Raw genomic sequence first — 20,288 nt, 5'->3', positions numbered from 1 at the left:
GTACAGTCTGTCATGGCTTCTCTTGGCTAGGAAAGGGAAATCCCCTGACCCCTTGCATTTCCCAGGTGATGAGATGCCCTGTCCTGCTTCAGCTCAGCCTCTTTGGGCTGCACCCACTCTCCAATTAGTCCCAGTCAGATGAACCAGGTACCTCAGTTGGAAGTGCAGAAATCACCTGTTTTCTGTGTCAATCTCGCTGGGAGCTGCAGTCCGGAGCTGTTTCTATTCAGCCATCTTGGAAACTACCTCTTGTTTTATTTCTAATTGAGCTTATTTGAATTTCCTCTTGTCTTTTCTTGGTTAATATTGCTAATGGTCTATAAAATTTATTTATCTTTTCAAAGAACCAGCTTTTTATGTCAGTTATGTTTTATAATGTTTTTTGTTTGTTTAAATTTCATTTAGCTCTGCTCTGATCTTGGTTATTGCCTTTCTTCTGTTAGATTTGGGTTTGATTTGTTCTTGTTTCTTTAGTCCCTTGAGGTGTGACCACAGATGGTCTATTTGTGCTTTTTCAGACGTTTTGATGTAGACATTTAGGGCTATGAACTTTCCTCTTAGCACCGCCTTTGCTGTATCCCAGGGGTTTTGATAGATTTTGTTACTGTTATTGTTTAGTTTAAAGATTTTTTCTTTTTTTTTGAGACAGAGTCTCACACTGTCACTGAGGCTGGAGTGCAATGGCACGATCTTGGCTCACTGCAACCTCCACCTCCCGGGTTCAAGCGATTCTCCTGCCTCAGCCTCATGAGTAGCTGGGATTACAGGCACCTGCCACCATGCCTGGCTAATTCATTTGTGGTATTTTTTAGTAGAGATGGGGTTTTACTATGTTGGTCAGGCTGGTCTCAAACTCCTGACCTTGTGATTCACCCGCTTCAGTCTCCCAAAGTGCTGGGATTACAGGCATGAGACACCACACTCGGCCAAAATTTTTTTTAATTTCCATTTTGATTTCATTGTTGAAGCAATAATTATTCAGGAGAAGGTTATTTAATTTCTATGTATTCACATGGTTTTGAACGTTTCTTTGGAGTTGATTTCCAGTTTAATTCCACTGTGGTCTGAGAAAGTACTTGATATAATTTTAGTTTTCTTAAATTTATTGAGACTTGTTTTGTGGCCTATAATATGGTCTATCTTGAAGAAAGTTTCATATGCTGATAAATGCAATGTATATTCTGCATCTGTTGGGTAGAATGTTCTGTAAATATTTGATAAGTCCTTTTGTTCCAGGGTACAGTTTAAATCCATTGTTCCTTTGTTGACTTTCTGTCTTGATGACCTGTCTAGTGCTGTCAGTGGAGTATTAAAGTCCCTCTCTATTATTGTGTTGTTGTCTATCTCATTTCTTAGGTCTAGTGGTAATTGTTGTATAAATTTGGGAGCTCCAGTGTTAGGTGCATATCTATTTAGGATTGTGGTAATTTCCTGTTGGACAAGGCCTTTCATCATTATATAATGTCCTCTTTGTCTTTTTAAACTGCTGCTGTTTTAAAGATTGTCTTGTCTAATATAAGCATAGCTACTTCTGCTCACTTTTGGTTTCCATTTGCATGAAATGTTTTGTTCCACCTCTTTACTTTAAGTTTATATGTGTCCTTATGTGTGGTGAGTCTCTTGAAGGCAGCAGGCTGTTGTTTGATGAATTCTTATCCATTCTGCAATTCTTTATTCTTTAAGTGGAGCATTTAGGCCATTTACATTCAACATTAGTATTAAGATGTGAGGTACTATTCCATTCATTGTTATTTGTTGCCCACATACCTTTTTTCTTTAATTGTATTTTTGTTTCATAGGTCCTGTGAGATCTAGGCTTTACAGAGGTTCTCTTTTGATGTGTTTCCAGGATTTGTTATAAGATTTAGAGCTCTTTTACCCGATCTTGTAGTGCTGGCTTGGTGCTGGTGAATTCTCTCGGCATTTGTTTGTCAGAAAAAGACTGTATCTTTCCTTCGTTTATGAAGCTGAGTTTTGCTGAATGCAAAATTCTTGGCTGATAATTGTTACGTTTAAGGAGGCTGAAGATATGACCCCAATCACTTCTAGCTTGCAGGGTTACTGCTAAGAAATCTGCTGTTAATCTTACAAGCTTCCCTTTATAGGTTACCTGGTGATTTTGCCTCACACTAGCATGGAATGTTTTCCCATGCATTTGTGTTATCTATGATTTCTTTTAGTGGTGTTTTGTAATTCTCATTGTAGAGGTCTTTTACCTCCCTGATTAACTGTATTTCTAGATTGTTTTGTTTTGTTTTTTGTAAACAAAACAGGAAAATATCCATCTTCTGCATATGTGTAATGAGTTGTTTTTGGCTATTGTGAATGGGATTGTGTTCTTCATTTGGTTCTCTGCTTGAAAGTTACTGCTGTATAGTTATGCTATGGATTTTTGTATATTACTTTTGCCTCCTGAAACTTTGCTGAAGTTATCAGATCTAGAGTTTTTAGGTAGAGGCTATGAAGTTATTTAGGGATGGAATTATATTGTTTGTGAATATAGGTAGTTTTACTTCCTGTCTTTCTATTTGGATGCCTTTAATTTTTTTTTTCTTCTGCATCACTTCTCTGGGTACAACTTCCAGTACTATGTTAAATATGAGTGGTAAGAGTGGACATCCTTGTCTTGTTGCAGTTCTCAAGGCGAATGCTTCCAGCTTTTGCCCATTCAGTATGATGTTGGCTCTGGGTTTGTCATTGATGGTTCTTGTTATTTTGGTGAGGTATATTCTTTCAATACCTAGTTTGTGGATGGTTTTTCACATGAAGGGATATTACATTTTATTAAAAGGCTCATCTGCATCTATTGAGATGACCATGTGGTTCCCATTTTAGTTATATTTTTAAATAAATTACATGCATTCATTTATGTATGTTGAAATAATATGCATCCCATGAATAAATCCTACCTGATTATGGTGGATTAGATTTTTCATGTGCTGCTGACTTTGGTATGCTAGTATTTTGTTGAGGATTTTTGCATCTATATTCATCAGGTTTATTATCATGAAGATTTCTTTTCTTCATTTTGTCTCTATCAGGTTTTAGTAACAGAGTGATGCTGGTCTCATATAATTAGTTAGGAGGGAAGTTCTCCTTCTAAATTTTTTGTTATAGTTTGGGAAGGATCAATACTAGGTCTTCTTTGTACATCTGGTAAAATTTGGTTGGGAATCTGTCTGGTACAGAGCTTTCTCTGGTTGTAAGGCTTTTTTTTTTACTGACCGAATTTTGGAAGTCATTATTGCTATGTAAGGGATTCAATTTCTTCTTGGCTCATTCCTCTGTGTCTAGGTATTTATGCATTTTTTTCTAGGTTTCAGAACTTGTGTGCATAGAAGTATTTATAATACTCTCTGAAGGGTTTCGTATTTCTGTGGAGTTGGTGATAATGTCCCCTTTGTCATATGATTGTGTTCATTTCAGTCTTCTCTCATCTTTTTATGAGTCTTGCTAGTGATCTATCAATCTTATTTATTTTATTTTTTTAAAAAAACAAACTCTTTGGTTTACATTTTCTGTGTTTGTGTGTATGTGTGTGTGTGTGTGTCTCAATTTTATTATGTTCAGCTCTAATTTGTGTCATGTCTTTTATATTGCTAATTTTTATTTCAATATAATCTTGTTTTTCTAGTACATGCCGGTATGATGTTAAGTTGTTAATTTGAGATCTTTAATTTTCTTGTGAGTACATACTGCTGTAATCTTCCCTCTTAATACTGCTTTAGCTGTGTCTCAGATATTCTGATATATTGTATGTATGTTACTCTTAGAATCAATTTTTTTTTCATTTCTGCCTTAATTTCATTGTTTACACCAAAGTCATTCAGAACTAGGTTTTTAAATTTCTATGTAATTGTACGGTTTTGAAGAATTTTCTTGCTATTCATTTCTATTTTTATTGTTATTGTGGTGTGGCCTAAGAGTGTGGTTGGTATGATTTCAGTTACTTTGAATTGCTTGAGATTGCTTTAGGCTGAGAATGTGGTAGATTTTAGAGGATGTGCCATGTGCACATTAAAAATGTATATTCTGTTGTTTGTGGTGGAATGTTCTATAGATGTCTATAGATGTTATTTTCTATAGATGTCTATAGATGTAATATATATCTATAGATATATATTCTGTTGTTTGTGGTGAAATGTTCTATAGATATTAGATCCATTTTGTCAAGTGTTGAATATAGGACCTGAATATCTTTGTTAGTTTCCTGCCTTAATGATCTAACACTGTTGGTAGGGTTTTGAAGTCCCCTAATCTTATTTGTATGTTTATCTAAGCCTCCTTAAAGATTTTATGACTTGTTTAATAAATGTGGGTGCTCCAGTGTTGGGTGTACATATATTTAGGATAGTGAAGTTTTCTTGTTGAATTGAATCCTTTACAATTACGTGATGCCATTGTTTGTCTTTTCTGATCATTTGTCCGGAGCTGCACGCCCCGGCCATAGCGAATAATAACTGACGATTAAAAACGCCTGAGCTCTATTCATTTCCACCTTCTACCTACTCCCTAGATTTACCTTTTTCCCTGTATTAATACCTCATAAAAGATGGCGCTCTTCCTGCTTCTTCTTCACCCATTTTTCCCGCGCCCGTGAAAATTACTACCTGACAGCGCAGGTGCAACATGACGTTTGACCAGAGAAACCAATACCTATCTGGCCACGCCTCCACTATGAGATCATTTTCGCCTTGGCCCAACCCCTTCCCCTCCAAGTGTATATAAGGCACTGCATTACCGCCATTAAACGAGACTTGATCTGAGCACTGTCTTGTCTCCATTTCTCGTATCTCTTGTTCCCCAAATTCCCACCCCCTCCTCCAGGGCCTGCTTCGACTATCCCGCGGGCCGGGATATGTGGCGCCCGAACAGGGACCTGGAAACGAGGGACTCCCTGAGGAAGAGGACGCCAAAGGACGGTCGACTGCTAACAAAGACAAAAGGAATTAAACTGATCACCGCGGGAACCTGCCGCGTCTGAATCGAAGGTAAGTGACGCGTCCGAAATGGGACAAGAATTAAGCCAACATCAAATATATGTAGGACAATTAAAAGAGGCTTTAAAGATACGAGGAGTAAAGGTTAAAGGTAATGATTTGTTTAAATTTTTTGATTTTGTAAAAGATACTTGCCCTTGGTTCCCACAGGAAGGAACTATTGATATCAAAATATGGCATAGAGTAGGGGATTGTCTTCAGGACTATTATAATACTTTTGGGCCAGAAAAAATTCCTGTGACCGTTTTCTCTTATTGGAACCTCATTAGAGATTTAATAGATAGGAAGGAGGTCGATCCGCAAGTCGTGGCTGCGGTCGCTCAGACAGAGCATATTTTAAAGGTGAGCTCCCGTTCTAACCTTGCAAAGCCTCCGCAAGATACGGAGGAGGGTCTCATTTCCCTCGAGGGTAATCGTGGGAGTGGATCCTAGTGGATGTGCGGATGGCTGGGCGGGTCTTGCATGTTTGCAGTTTTTGTAAATTTGTCGAGTACCATCTGAAAATAATTATTACTATTCAGTGATTCTCAAGCTTTCTCAATTTTGGCAGTGTATATGAACCACCTGAAGATTGTATTTTAATTGGTTAAAACAATGGTTCTCATTGAGTTTCAGCCTTCAGTGTGCATGAAACTCACTTGGGAGGCTTGTTCAATCACAGCTTGCAGAGCTCTGCCCTCCAAGTTTCTGATTTGCTGCGTCTGGGGTGCAGACCATTATTTACTTATCTACCATGTACCCAGGTGATGAGGTTTTTGGTCTTGTAGGCATGCTTTGCGTTTACAAGATTTAAGAGCAGTAAATATCACTATGATCCTTATGGGTGCCTTACAACCAGGATTACCTTCACCGGTTGCGATTCCTCAAAAATATTTTAAAATCATTATTGACCTTAAAGATTGCTTTTTTACAATTCCCCTTCATCCTGCTGACCAAAAAAGATTTGCCTTTAGTCTTCCATCTACAAATTTTAAACAACCAATGAAACGCTATCAATGGAAAGTCTTACCTCAGGGTATGGCTAATAGTCCTACCTTGTGTCAAAAATATGTAGCTGCTGCTATAGAGCCAGTCAGAAAAACGTGGGCACAAATGTATATTATACATTATATGGATGATATTTTAATAGCAGGAGATATTGGCGAACAAGTCTTACAGTGCTTTGCTCAACTCAAACAAGAGTTAGCAGCAGCTGGACTACAAATAGCCCCAGAAAAGGTACAATTACAAGATCCATACACCTATCTTGGTTTTCAAATTAATGGACCCAAAATCATTAATCAAAAGGCCGTTATACGTCGTGATCATTTAAAAACTTTAAATGATTTCCAAAAATTACTGGGAGACATAAATTGGCTTCGGCCATACTTAAAACTCACTACAGGAGAGTTAAAACCTCTTTTCGATATATTAAAAGGAGACTCTAATCCAAAATCTCCCAGGTCCATTACTAAAGAAGCATTAATGACACTCCAACAGGTAGAACATGCCATTGCAACACAATTTGTTACCAGTATTGACTATTCTCAGCCATTAATATTCCTTATTTTTAACACAACAATAACCCCTACTGGCCTATTTTGGCAGAACAATCCCATTATGTGGGTACACCTGCCCTCCTCCCCTAAAAAGGTTTTGTTGCCTTATTATGATGCCATAGCTGATCTAATTATCTTGGGAAGAGAAAACAGTAGAAAATACTTTGGAAAAGAATCCTCTACCATTATACAGCCCTACACTCAATCACACATTCATTGGCTATTACAAAATACGGAAGCCTGGCCAATTGCTTACGCTTCTTATACTGGCGCAATTGACAACCATTACCCACCTAACAAACTTATTCAATTTTGTAAACTTCATGCGTTTGTGTTTCCCCATATTACCAGCAAAGAACCTCTCAATGACGCATTATTAATTTTCACTGATGGATCTTCCACAGGACTTGCCGCTTACACTTATAATAATGTAGTCATTAAATTCCAGACCACTTATACATCAGCTCAGCTGGTCGAATTGCAAGCTATAATTGCAGCACTATCAGCTTTTCCTTGTCAGCCACTTAACATTTACACAGACAGCACCTACCTGGCTCATTCAATACCCCTCTTAGAGACCGTGCCTCAAATTAAACATATTTCAGACACAGCTGACCTATTTTTACAATGTCAACAACTTATTTGAAAAAGGACTACTCCCTTTTTTCTTGGGCATATTAGAGCACATTCAGGATTACCGGGACCTCTAACACAAGATAACGCAACAGCTGACGCGGCAACAAAAATCATAGCCACAGTCACTACAGACAATTTGCAACAAGCACAAAAAGCACATGTCTTGCATCATTTAAACGCCCAAACCTTAAGACTCATGTTTAAACTTACCAGAGAACAAGCTCGACAAATAGTTAAACAATGCGCCAACTGCATAACGTATTTGCCTGTTCCCTATCTAGGAGTTAACCCCCGAGGACTCATCCCCAACGAAATTTGGCAAATGGACGTTACTCACCACTTAGAATTCGGTCAGCTAAAATATATCCATGTATGCATAGACACCTATAGTGGATTCATCAGTGCAACTCTCCAAACAGGAGAGGCCACCAAACATGTCATAGCTCATTTATTGCATTGCTTTTCTATTTTAGGAATACCCAAACAAATCAAAACAGACAATGGCCCTGGTTATATAGCCAAAACCTTTTTACAATTCTGTAATACCCTACAAATTAAACATACCACAGGCATTCCCTACAATCCCCAAGGACAAGGTATAGTAGAAAGAGCTCATCTGTCTTTAAAAACTGTTATCACAAAATTAAAAGGGGGGAGCTGGTACCCCGTGAAGGGTACCCCTAGAAACATACTCAATCATGCCCTGTTTATCCTTAATTTTTTAAATTTGGACAGTCATGGAAAATCGGCTGCCGATCGTTTCTGGCATCCTGAATCTCAAAAACAGTTTGCAATGGTAAAATGGAAAGATCCACTTGATAATTCATGGCATGGCCCCGATCCAGTTTTAATTTGGGGAAGAGGCTCAGTATGCATCTTCTCACAAAAAAATGATGCAGCCAGATGGCTGCCTGAAAGATTGGTAAGACAAATAAATCATAACCATTGTCAGTCCAGGGAAGATAAATCTCCCTGAGAAGTTCTTTCCTTTTTGTTTTTCAGAAAAAGAAGCCTAACATGAGATTCCTTTGGAGAATAATCGCTCTATATAACATAGTGACAGTCTATGCAGGTTTTGGTGACCCTCGTAAGGCAAGAGAATTATTACGAAAACAATACGGCCAGCCTTGTGATTGCAGAGGGGGACAGGTATCTGAACCTCCGTCAGACAGAATCACCCAGGTGACTTGCTCGGGCAAGACAGCTTACCTAATGCCAGACCAGTCATGGAAATGAAAAGTGTTGTTTTTACGCCAACAAATCTGGAATCGTCAGAGATAAGATAAAGACTTTACAGGAAGAACTAGAAGAGGGCAGAAAAGGTCTGGTCGCTAATCCCTTGTGGACTGGACTCGATGGACTTCTCCCCTATCTCCTGCCATTTCTTGGTCCTTTACTTACTCTTCTACTCTTTCTCACTCTCGGGCCTATAATCTTTAATAAGCTTATGGCATTCGTCAGACAACAAATCGAGGTCTTCCAGGCCAAACCTATACACGTCCATTATCATCGCCTTGAGATGACTGAAAGTGGTGAGTCTTATTTGCCTTAATAAGACCACCTCTCCTGTGTGCTGAACTGGACAGTCAATGACGGGTAAGAGGACACTATCTCCATCGGAGCCTAAGACAGGAGGGCCGCCCTTGCTGCTGCCTTATCCCATGACGGGCCTAGAAGGTGGGGATGAGTTGACCCAACCTAAGACAGGCGCAGTTCCCGAGGGGTCATTTTCTCATCATAAAATAATTAAAAGGGGGACCTGTCCGGAGCTGCACACCCCGGCCATAGCGAATAATAACTGATGATTAAAAACGCCTGAGCTCTATTCATTTCCACCTTCTACCTCCTCCCTAGATTTACCTTTTTCCCTGTATTAATACCTCATAAAAGATGGTGCTCTTCCTGCTTCTTCTTCACCCATTTTTCCCGCACCCGTGAAAATTACTACCTGACAGCGCAGGTGCAACATGACGTTCGACCAGAGAAACCAATACCTATCTGGCCACGCCTCCACTATGAGATCATTTTCGCCTTGGCCCAACCCCTTCCCCTCCAAGTGTATATAAGGCACTGCATTACCGCCATTAAACGAGACTTGATCTGAGCACTGTCTTGTCTCCATTTCTCGTATCTCTTGTTCCCCAAATTCCCACCCCCTCCTCCAGGGCCTGCTTCGACTATCCTGCGGGCCGGGATAATCATTATTGTTTTAAGGTTTAGTTTTGTCTGAAATAAGAATAGCAACTCCTGTTTATTTTATTTTTTGTATGTTTGATAGATTGCTTTTCATCTCTTTACTTTGACACTCTGGGTGTTATTGTATGTTGGATGGTTCTCTTGAAGGCAGAATACAGTTGGATCTTGTTTCTTTATTCAACTTGCTATTGTGTGCCATTATTTATTAGACTAACTAACACAGTTTAAAAAAATTTTTTTTTAAATTTTATGGGTATATAGTGGGTGCATATATTTATGATTTGCATGCAATGTTTTAATGCGGACATGTAATGCATAATAAGTGCATCATGAAAAATGGGGTATTCATCCTCTCAAGCATTTATTCTTTGAGTTACAAACCATCCATTACACTATTTTAGTTATGTTAAAATGTACAATTAGGCCAGGCATGATGGCTCGGCTGATAATCCCAGTACTTCCTCAGGAGGCTGAGGAAGGCAGACCACTTGAAGTAGGAAGTTCAAGGCCAGCCTGGTCAACTAGGCAAAACCCTGTCTCTACTAAAAACATGAAAATGAGCCAGGCATGGTGACATGTGCCTATAGTCCCAGCTACTCAGGAGGTTAGGCATGAAAATCCCTCGAACCTAGGAGGTGAAGGCTGCAGTGAGCCAAGATCATACCACTGCACTCCAGCCTGGGCGACAGAGCAAGACTGTGTTACAAAAAATAAAATATACAATTAAATTACTTTGACTGGGGGGCGGAGCAAGATGGCCGAATAGGAACAGCTCCAGTCTCCAACTCCCAGCGCGAGCGACACAGAAGACCGGTGATTTCTGCATTTTCAACTGAGGTACTGGGTTCATCTCACTGGGGAGTGCCGGACGATCGGTGCTAGTCAGCTGCTGCAGCCCGACCAGCGAGAGCTGAAGCAGGGCGAGGCATTGCCTCACCTGGGAAGCGCAAGGGGGAAGGGAATCCCTTTTCCTAGCCAGGGGAACTGAGACACACAACACCTGGAAAATCGGGTAACTCCCACCCCAATACTGGGCTTTAAGCAAACAGGCACACCAGGAGATCATATCCCACACCTGGCCGGGAGGGTCCCACACCCACGGAGCCTTCCTCATTGCTAGCAAAGCAGTCTGCGATCTCGCGGCAAGGCAGCAGCGAGGCTGGGGGAGAGGCGCCCGCCATTGCTGAGGCTTAAGTAGGTAAACAAAGCTGCTGGGAAGCTCGAATTGGGTGGAGCTCACAGCAGCTCAAGGAAACCTGCCTGTCTCTGTAGACTCCACCTCTGGGGACAGGGCAATAACAAACACAGCGGAAACCTCTGCAGACGCAAACGACTCTGTCTGACAGCTTTGAAGAGAGCAGTGGATCTCCCAACACAGAGGTTGAGATCTGAGAAGGGACAGACTCCCTGCTCAAGTGGGTCCCTGACCCCTGAGTAGCCTAACTGGGAGACATCCCCCACTAGGGGCAGTCTGACACCCCACACCTCACAGGGTGGACTACACCCCTGAGAGGAAGCTTCCAAAGCAAGAATCAGACAGGTACACTCGCTGTTCAGAAATATTCTATCTTCTGCAACCTCTGCTGCGGGATACCCAGGCAAACAGGGTCTGGAGTGGACCTCAAGCATTCTCCAACAGACCTACAGCTGAGGGTCCTGACTGTTAGAAGGAAAACTATCAAACAGGAAGGACACTTACACCAAAACCCCATCAGTACATCACCATCATCAAAGACCAGAGGCAGATAAAACCACAAAGATGGGGAAAAAGCAGGGCAGAAAAGCTGGAAATTCAAAAAGTAAGAGTGCATCTCCCCTGGCAAAGGAGTGCAGCTCATCGCCAGCAACGGATCAAAGCTGGATGGAGAATGACTTTGACGAGATGAGAGAAGAAGGCTTCAGTCCATCAAATTTCTCAGAGCTAAAGGAGGAATTACGTACCCAGCGCAAAGAAACTAAAAATCTTGGAAAAAAAAGTCGAAGAATTGATGGCTAGAGTAATTAATGCAGAGAAGGTCCTAGACGAAATGAAAGAGATGAAAACCATGACAAGAGAAATACGTGACAAATGCACAAGCTTCAGTAACCAACTCGATCAACTGGAAGAAAGAGTATCTGCGATTGAGGATCAAATGAATGAAATGAAGCAAGAAGAGAAACCACAAGAAAAAAGAAGAAAAAGAAATGAACAAAGCCTGCAAGAAGTATGGGATTATGTAAAAAGACCAAATCTACGTCTGATTGGGGTGCCTGAAAGTGAGGGGGAAAATGGAACCAAGTTGGAAAACACTCTTCAGGATATCATCCAGGAGAACTTCCCCAACCTAGTAGGCCAGGCCAACATTCAAATCCAGGAAATACAGAGAACGCCACAAAGATACTCCTCGAGAAGAGCAACTCCAAGACACATAATTGCCAGATTCACCAAAGTTGAAATGAAGGAAAAAATCTTAAGGGCAGCCAGAGAGAAAGGTCGGGTTACCCACAAAGGGAAGCCCATCAGACTAACAGCAGATCTCTCGGCAGAAACTCTCCAAGCCAGAAGAGAGTGGGGGCCAATATTCAACATTCTTAAAGAAAAGAATTTTAAACCCAGAATTTCATATCCAGCCAAACTAAGTTTCATAAGTGAAGGAGAAATAAAATCCTTTACAGATAAGCAAATGCTTAGAGATTTTGTCACCACTAGGCCTGCCTTACAAGAGACCCTGAAGGAAGCACTAAACATGGAAAGGAACAACCGGTACCAGCCATTGCAAAAACATGCCAAAATGTAAAGACCATCGAGGCTAGGAAGAAACTGCATCAACTAACGAGCAAAATAACCAGTTAATATCATAATGGCAGGATCAAGTTCACACATAACAATCTTAACCTTAAATGTAAATGGACTAAATGCTCCAATTAAAAGACACAGACTGGCAAACTGGATCAAGAGTCAAGACCCATCAGTCTGCTGTATTCAGGAGACCCATCTCACACGCAGAGACATACATAGGCTCAAAATAAAGGGATGGAGGAAGATTTACCAAGCAAATGGAGAACAAAAAAAAGCAGGGGTTGCAATCCTAGTCTCTGATAAAACAGACTTTAAACCATCAAAGATCAAAAGAGACAAAGAAGGCCATTACATAATGGTAAAGGGATCAATTCAACAGGAAGAGCTAACTATCCTAAATATATATGCACCCAATACAGGAGCACCCAGATTCATAAAGCAAGTCCTTAGAGACTTACAAAGAGACTTAGACTCCCATACAATAATAATGGGAGACTTCAACACTCCACTGTCAACATTAGACAGATCAACGAGACAGAAAGTTAAAAAGGATATCCAGGAATTGAACTCATCTCTGCAGCAAGCAGACCTAATAGACATCTATAGAACTCTCCACCCCAAATCAACAGAATATACATTCTTCTCAGCACCACATCGTACTTACTCCAAAATGGACCACATAATTGGAAGTAAAGCACTCCTCAGAAAATGTACAAGAACAGAAATTATAACAAACTGTCTCTCAGACCACAGTGCCATCAAACTAGAACTCAGGACTAAGAAACTCAATCAAAACCGCTCAACTACATGGAAACTGAACAACCTGCTCCTGAATGACTACTGGGTACATAACGAAATGAAGGCAGAAATAAAGATGTTCTTTGAAACCAATGAGAACAAAGATAAAACATACCAGAATCTCTGGGACACATTTAAAGCAGTGTGTAGAGGGAAATTTATAGCACTAAATGCCCACAAGAGAAAGCAGGAAAGATCTAAAATTGACACTCTAACATCACAATTAAAAGAACTAGAGAAGCAAGAGCAAACACATTCAAAAGCTAGCAGAAGGCAAGAAATAACTAAGATAAGAGCAGAACTGAAGGAGATAGAGACAAAAAAAACTCTCCAAAAAATCAATGAATCCAGGAGTTGGTTTTTTGAAAAGATCAACAAAATTGACAGACCACTAGCAAGACTAATAAAGAAGAAAAGAGAGAAGAATCAAATCGACGCAATTAAAAATGATAAAGGGGATATCACCACCGACCCCACAGAAATACAAACTACCATCAGAGAATACTATAAACACCTCTACGCAAATAAACTGGAAAATCTAGAAGAAATGGATAATTTCCTGGACGCTTACACTCTTCCAAGACTAAACCAGGAAGAAGTTGAATCCCTGAATAGACCAATAGCAGGCTCTGAAATTGAGGCAATAATTAATAGCCTACCAACCAAAAAAAGTCCAGGACCAGATGGATTCACAGCTGAATTCTACCAGAGGTACAAGGAGGAGTTGGTACCATTCCTTCTGAAACTATTCCAATCAATAGAAAAAGAGGGAATCCTCGCTTACTCATTTTATGAGGCCAACATCATCCTGATACCAAAGCCTGGCAGAGACACAACAAAAAAAGAGAATTTTAAAACAATATCCCTGATGAACATCGATGCAAAAATCCTCAATAAAATACTGGCAAACCGGATTCAGCAACACATCAAAAAGCTTATCCACCATGATCAAGTGGGCTTCATCCCTGGGATGCAAGGCTGGTTCAACATTCACAAATCAATAAACATAATCCAGCATATAAACAGAACCAAAGACAAGAACCACATGATTATCTCAATAGATGCAGAAAAGGCTTTTGACAAAATTCAACAGCCCTTCATGCTAAAAACGCTCAATAAATTCGGTATTGATGGAACGTACCTCAAAATAATAACAGCTATTTATGACAAACCCACAGTCAATATCATACTGAATGGGCAAAAACTGGAAACATTCCCTTTGAAAACTGGCACAAGACAGGGATGCCCTCTCTCACCACTCCTATTCAACATATTGTTGGAAGTTCTGGCTAGGGCAATCAGGCAAGAGAAAGAAATCAAGGGTATTCAGTTAGGAAAAGAAGAAGTCAAGTTGTCCCTGTTTGCAGATGACATGATTGTATATTTAGAAAACCTCATTGTCTCAGCCCAAAATCTCCTTAAGCTGATAAGCAACTTCAGCAAAGTCTCAGGATACAAAATTAATGTGCAAAAATCACAAGCATTCTTATACACCAGTAACAGACAAACAGAGAGCCAAATTAGGAATGAACTTCCATTCACAATTGCTTCAAAGAGAATAAAATACCTAGGAATCCAACTTACAAGGGATGTAAAGGACCTCTTCAAGGAGAACTACAAACCACTGCTCAGTGAAATAAAAGAGGACACAAACAAATGGAAGAACATACCATGCTCATGGATAGGAAGAATCAATATCGTGAAAATGGCCATACTGCCCAAGGTAATTTATAGATTCAATGCCATCCCCATCAAGCTACCAATGAGTTTCTTCACAGAATTGGAAAAAACTGTTTTAAAGTTCATATGGAACCAAAAAAGAGCCCGCATCTCCAAGACAATCCTAAGTCAAAAGAACAAAGCTGGAGGCATCACGCTACCTGACTTCAAACTGTACTACAAGGCTACAGTAACCAAAACAGCATGGTACTGGTACCAAAACAGAGATGTAGACCAATGGAACAGAACAGAGTCCTCAGAAATAATACCACACATCTACAGCCATCTGATCTTTGACAAACCTGAGAGAAACAAGAAATGGGAAAAGGATTCCCTATTTAATAAATGGTGCTGGGAAAATTGGCTAGCCATAAGTAGAAAGCTGAAACTGGATCCTTTCCTTACTCCTTATACGAAAATTAATTCAAGATGGATTAGAGACTTAAATGTTACACCTAATACCATAAAAATCCTAGAGGAAAACCTAGGTAGTACCATTCAGGACATAGGCATGGGCAAAGACTTCATGTCTAAAACACCAAAAGTAACGGCAGCAAAAGCAAAAATTGACAAATGGGATCTCATTAAACTAAAGAGCTTCTGCACAGCAAAAGAAACTACCATCAGAGTGAACAGGCAACCTACAGAATGGGAGAAAATTTTTGCAATCTACTCATCTGACAAAGGGCTAATATCCAGAACCTACAAAGAACTCAAACAAATTTACAAGAAAAAAACAAACCACCCCATCAAAAACTGGGCAAAGGATATGAACAGACATTTCTCAAAAGAAGACATTCATACAGCCAACAGACACATGAAAAAATGCTCATCATCACTGGCCATCAGAGAAATGCAAATCAAAACCACAATGAGATACCATCTCACACCAGTTAGAATGGCGATCATTAAAAAGTCAGGAAACAACAGGTGCTGGAGAGGATGTGGAGAAATAGGAACACTTTTACACTGTTGGTGGGATTGTAAACTAGTTCAACCATTATGGAAAACAGTATGGCGATTCCTCAAGGATCTAGAACTAGATGTACCATATGACCCAGCCATCCCATTACTGGGTATATACCCCAAGGATTATAAATCATGCTGCTATAAAGACACATGCACACGTATGTTTATGGCAGCACTATTCACAATAGCAAAGACTTGGAATCAACCCAAATGTCCATCAGTGACAGATTGGATTAAGAAAATGTGGCACATATACACGATGGAATACTATGCAGCCATCAAAAAGGATGAGTTTGTGTCCTTTGTAGGGACATGGATGCAGCTGGAAACCATCATTCTTAGCAAACTATCACAAGAACAGAAAACCAAACACCGCATGTTCTCACTCATAGGTGGGAACTGAACAATGAGATCACTTGGACTCAGAAAGGGGAACATCACATACCGGGGCCTATCATGGGGAAGGGGGCGGAGGGAGGGATTGCACTGGGAGTTATACCTGATGTAAATGACGAGTTGATGGGTGCAGCACACCAACATGGCACAAGTATACATATGTAACAAACCTGCACGTTATGCACATGTACCCTACAACTTAAAGTATAATATTAATAAATTAATTTAAAAAAATTATTTTGACTACAGTCACCTTGTTGTACTATCAAATACTAGGTCATATTCATTCTCTCTAACTGATATTTTTGTACCCACTAACCACCCTACTTCCCCGTCCTGCCTCACTACACTTCTCAGCCACTGGTAATAATCCTTTTAATCTCTATGTTCATGAGTTCAATTGTTGTGGTTTTGAGATAATGTTTGGGTTTTTGTGTGTGCATGCCTGGTTTATTTCATGTAAAATAATGACTCCATTCTATTTTTTTTTTTTTTGCAAATGACACAGTCTCATTCCTTTTTTAAATGATATAATATAGTACTCCATTGTGTATAGGTTCCACATTTATGTTTGTGTATGTGTGTGTGTTCCAACAGAACTTTATTTATAAAAATGTTTACTGGGCTCTTTTGGCCCACAGGTCATAGTTTGCTGATCCCTGGTTTGAAGAATTATTTTATTTTATTTTTATTATTTTTTGTTTGTTCATTTCTGGGGTTTTTTGAATTTTCATTTTATTTTAACAGTTTTGGTGGAAGAGATGGTTTTTGGTTACATGGAGTTCTTTAGTGGTGATTTCTGAGATTTGGATGCACCTGTCACCTGAAGAGTGTACACTGTGCCCAATGTGTGGTCTTTCATTACTTACCTTCCTCACACCCTTCCCACTCAAGTCCCCAAAGTTTATTATATTATTCTTATGCCTTTGTGTCCTCATAGCTTAGCTCCCACTTGTAAGTGAGAACATACAATATTTGGTTTTCTATTCCTAAGTTACTTCACTTATAATAATGGTCTTCAACTCCATTTGGGTTCCTGCAAATACCATTATTTCAGTTGTTTTTATGGCTCTGTAGTATTCTATGGTCTTATTTTTGCAATATATATATCACATTTTCTTTACTCATTGGCTGATGGGCATTTAGGCTGGTTGCAAATTTCCGCAGTTGCAAATTGTGCTTCTATAAAAATGTATCTGTAAGTGTCTTTTTCATATTGTTGGAAACAAGTGCTCAGCATAGCCAAAGGAAACCTGCCCTTACACAGAAAATTTTCTCAGCAAGGCACCTTTACTTATGCAGAAGGATGCTGCTCATACCTGTTACAATCACAAGAGCACACCAGACAAAGGAGAGAAGGGGTTTTTATCCCTAAAGCAGTTCCTGTTTCTGTGTCCTTTCCCTATTGGCTGGGGTTGGACTGCACAATCTAAGATGATCCCAATTGGCTAAGATTTAAACTTTCCAAAAAGGGTAATCACACGATTTGTGAAGGAGGGAAGGGCAAAGAAGAAGCAGTTAGGCTTAACTGAAGAAGGGGTAAGATTGTTTACAACTTATGATCAGAAAATTGAGTCTTAGAAGAGGAACTTAGTTGTCCCAACAGTATAATGACTTATTTGCCTCTGGGTAGATACCCAGTAGTGGGATTGCTGGATCATATGGCAGTTCTACCTTTAGTTCTTTAAGGGATCTCCATACTATCCTTCATAGTTGTTGTACTAGTTTACATTCGCACCAGCAGAGTAAAAGTACCACATGTATGCCAGCATCTATTATTTTTTGATTTTTTAATTATGGCCATTCTCACAGGGGTAATGTGGTATTTCATTGTGAGTTTAATTTGCATTTCCATGATAATTAGTGATGTTGAGCATTTTTTCATGTTTGTTGACCTTTTGTATATCTTCTTTTGAGAATTGTCTATTTATGTCCTTTGCACACTTTTTGATAGGATTATTTGATTTTTTCTTGCTGATTGCTTTAGTTCCTTGTAGATTCTGAATATTACTCCTTTGTCAGATGAATAGTTTGTGAATATTTTCTCCCACTCTGTGGGTTGTTTGTTTACTCTGTTGATTATTTCTTTTGCTGTGCAGTAGCTTTTTAGTTTAATTAAGTCTTATTTATTTATGTATTTATTTTTGCATTTGCTTTTGGGTTCTTGATCATGAACTCATTGCCTAAGCCAATGTCTAGAAGATATTTCGTTGTGCTATCTTCTAACATTTTTTATGGTTTTGGGTCTTAGATTTAAATCTTTGATCCTTCTTGAGTTGATTTTTGTATAAGGTGAGTGATGAAGATCCAATTTCCTTCTTCAACATGTGTCTTGGCAATTATCCCAGCACTATTTGTTGAATAGGGTGTAGTTTATCTACTTCATGTTTTGTTTTTTTGTTTTGCTTTATGTTTTGTTTTGCAATGTTTACAGTTAGCTGTAAGTATTTGGCTTTATTTATGGGTTTTCTATTCTGTTTCCTTGATCTACATGTCTATTTTTATATCAATACCATGCTGTATTATAGCCTTGTAGTATAGTTTGAAGTTACATAATGTAATGCCTCCAGATTTGTCCTTTTTTGCTTAGTCTTGCTTTGGCTATTCAGGGAATTTCTTGGTTCCACATACATTTTAGGATTGCTTCTTCAAGTTCTGGGAAGAATGTTGATGGTATTTTGATGGACATGGCATTGAAACTGTAGATCACTTTTGGAAGTATGGTCATTTTTTGTTTGTTTGTTTGTTTGTTTGGATGGAGTCTCACTCTGTTACCAGGCTGGAGTGCAGTGGCAAGATCTTGGCTCACTGCAACCTGTGCCTCCTGGGTTCAAGTGATTCCCCCGCCTCCGCCCCCTGAGTAGCTGGGACTACAGGTGCTCACCACCACACCCAGCTAATTTTTGCATTTTTAGTAGAGATGGGGTTTTATCATGTTAGCCATGATGTTCTCGATCTTTTGACCTTGTGATCTGCCCACTTCAGCCTCCCAAAGTGCTGAGATTACAGGCATGAGCCACTGTGCCCAGCCAGCAGAATGGTCATTTTTACAATATTGATTTTACTCATCTATGGGCATTGAATGTGTTTCCATTTGTTTGTGTTATCAATAATTTCTTACAGCAGCGTTTTGTAGTTTTCTATGTAGAGATCCTCCTTGGTTAGGTACATTTTAAGTATTTTATTATTTTTGCAGTGGTTGTAACAGAGATTGAGTTCTTCATTTGATTATCACCTTGATCATTGTTGATGTATAGCAGAGTTACTGATTAGTGTATATTAATTCTGTATTCTGAAACTTTACTCAATTCATTCATCAGATGTAGGAGATTTTTGGATGAGTCTATAGGGTTTTCTAGGTATGCAATCATGTCATTGGTGAACAGTGACTCTGACTTTTTCTTTACTGATTTGGATGCCCTTTATTTCTTTCTCTTGTCTGATTGCTGTGGCTAGAATTCCCGTACTATGTTGAATAGAAATGGTGAAAGTAGGCATCCTTGTCTTGTTCCAGATCTCAGGAAGAATGCTTTCAACTTTTCCCTGTTCAGTATAATGTTGGCTGTGGGATTGTCATAGATGGCTTTTATTACCTTGAGGTATGTCTCTTTTATGCCAATCTTGGTAAGGTTTTTAACCATAAAGTGATGTTGAATTTTGGAAAATGCTTTTTCTGCATCATAATTATATGATTTTTGCTTTTGATTCTGTTTATGCAATGCATCACATTTATTGACCTGTGTCTGATAAATCATCCCTGATATGAAATCCACTTCATTATGATGGATTATCTTTTTGATATGTTGTTGGATTCGTTTAGCTAGCATTTTGTTGAAAATTTTTGCGTCTGTGTTCATCAAGGATATTTGTCTGTATTTTTTTTTTTTTTTTTTTTTTGCTATGTCCTCTCCAGATTTTGGTATTAGGGTAATACTGTCTTCATAAAATGATTTATGAAGGATTCCATCTATCTTTTGGAAGAATTTCAGTAAGATTGGTACCAATCCTTCTTTGAGTGTCTGATAGGAATCAGCTGTGAATCCATGTGGTCTTGAACTTTGTTTTGTTGACAATTTTTAAATTATTGTTTCAATCTCACTACTTGTTATTCATCTGTTCAGAGTTTTTATTTCTGTTTTAATCTAGAAGGGTTGTATATTTCCAGGTATTTATTCATCTCCTCTAGATTTTCTCATTTCTGCGCATAAAGATGTTCATAGTAGCCTTGAATGGCATTTTGTATTTCTGTAGTATTGG

This window comes from Macaca fascicularis, chromosome X (assembly GCF_037993035.2).
Source record: "Macaca fascicularis isolate 582-1 chromosome X, T2T-MFA8v1.1".
In the NCBI taxonomy this organism is placed as follows: domain Eukaryota; kingdom Metazoa; phylum Chordata; class Mammalia; order Primates; family Cercopithecidae; genus Macaca; species Macaca fascicularis.
This window is presented reverse-complemented; position numbering follows the sequence as displayed.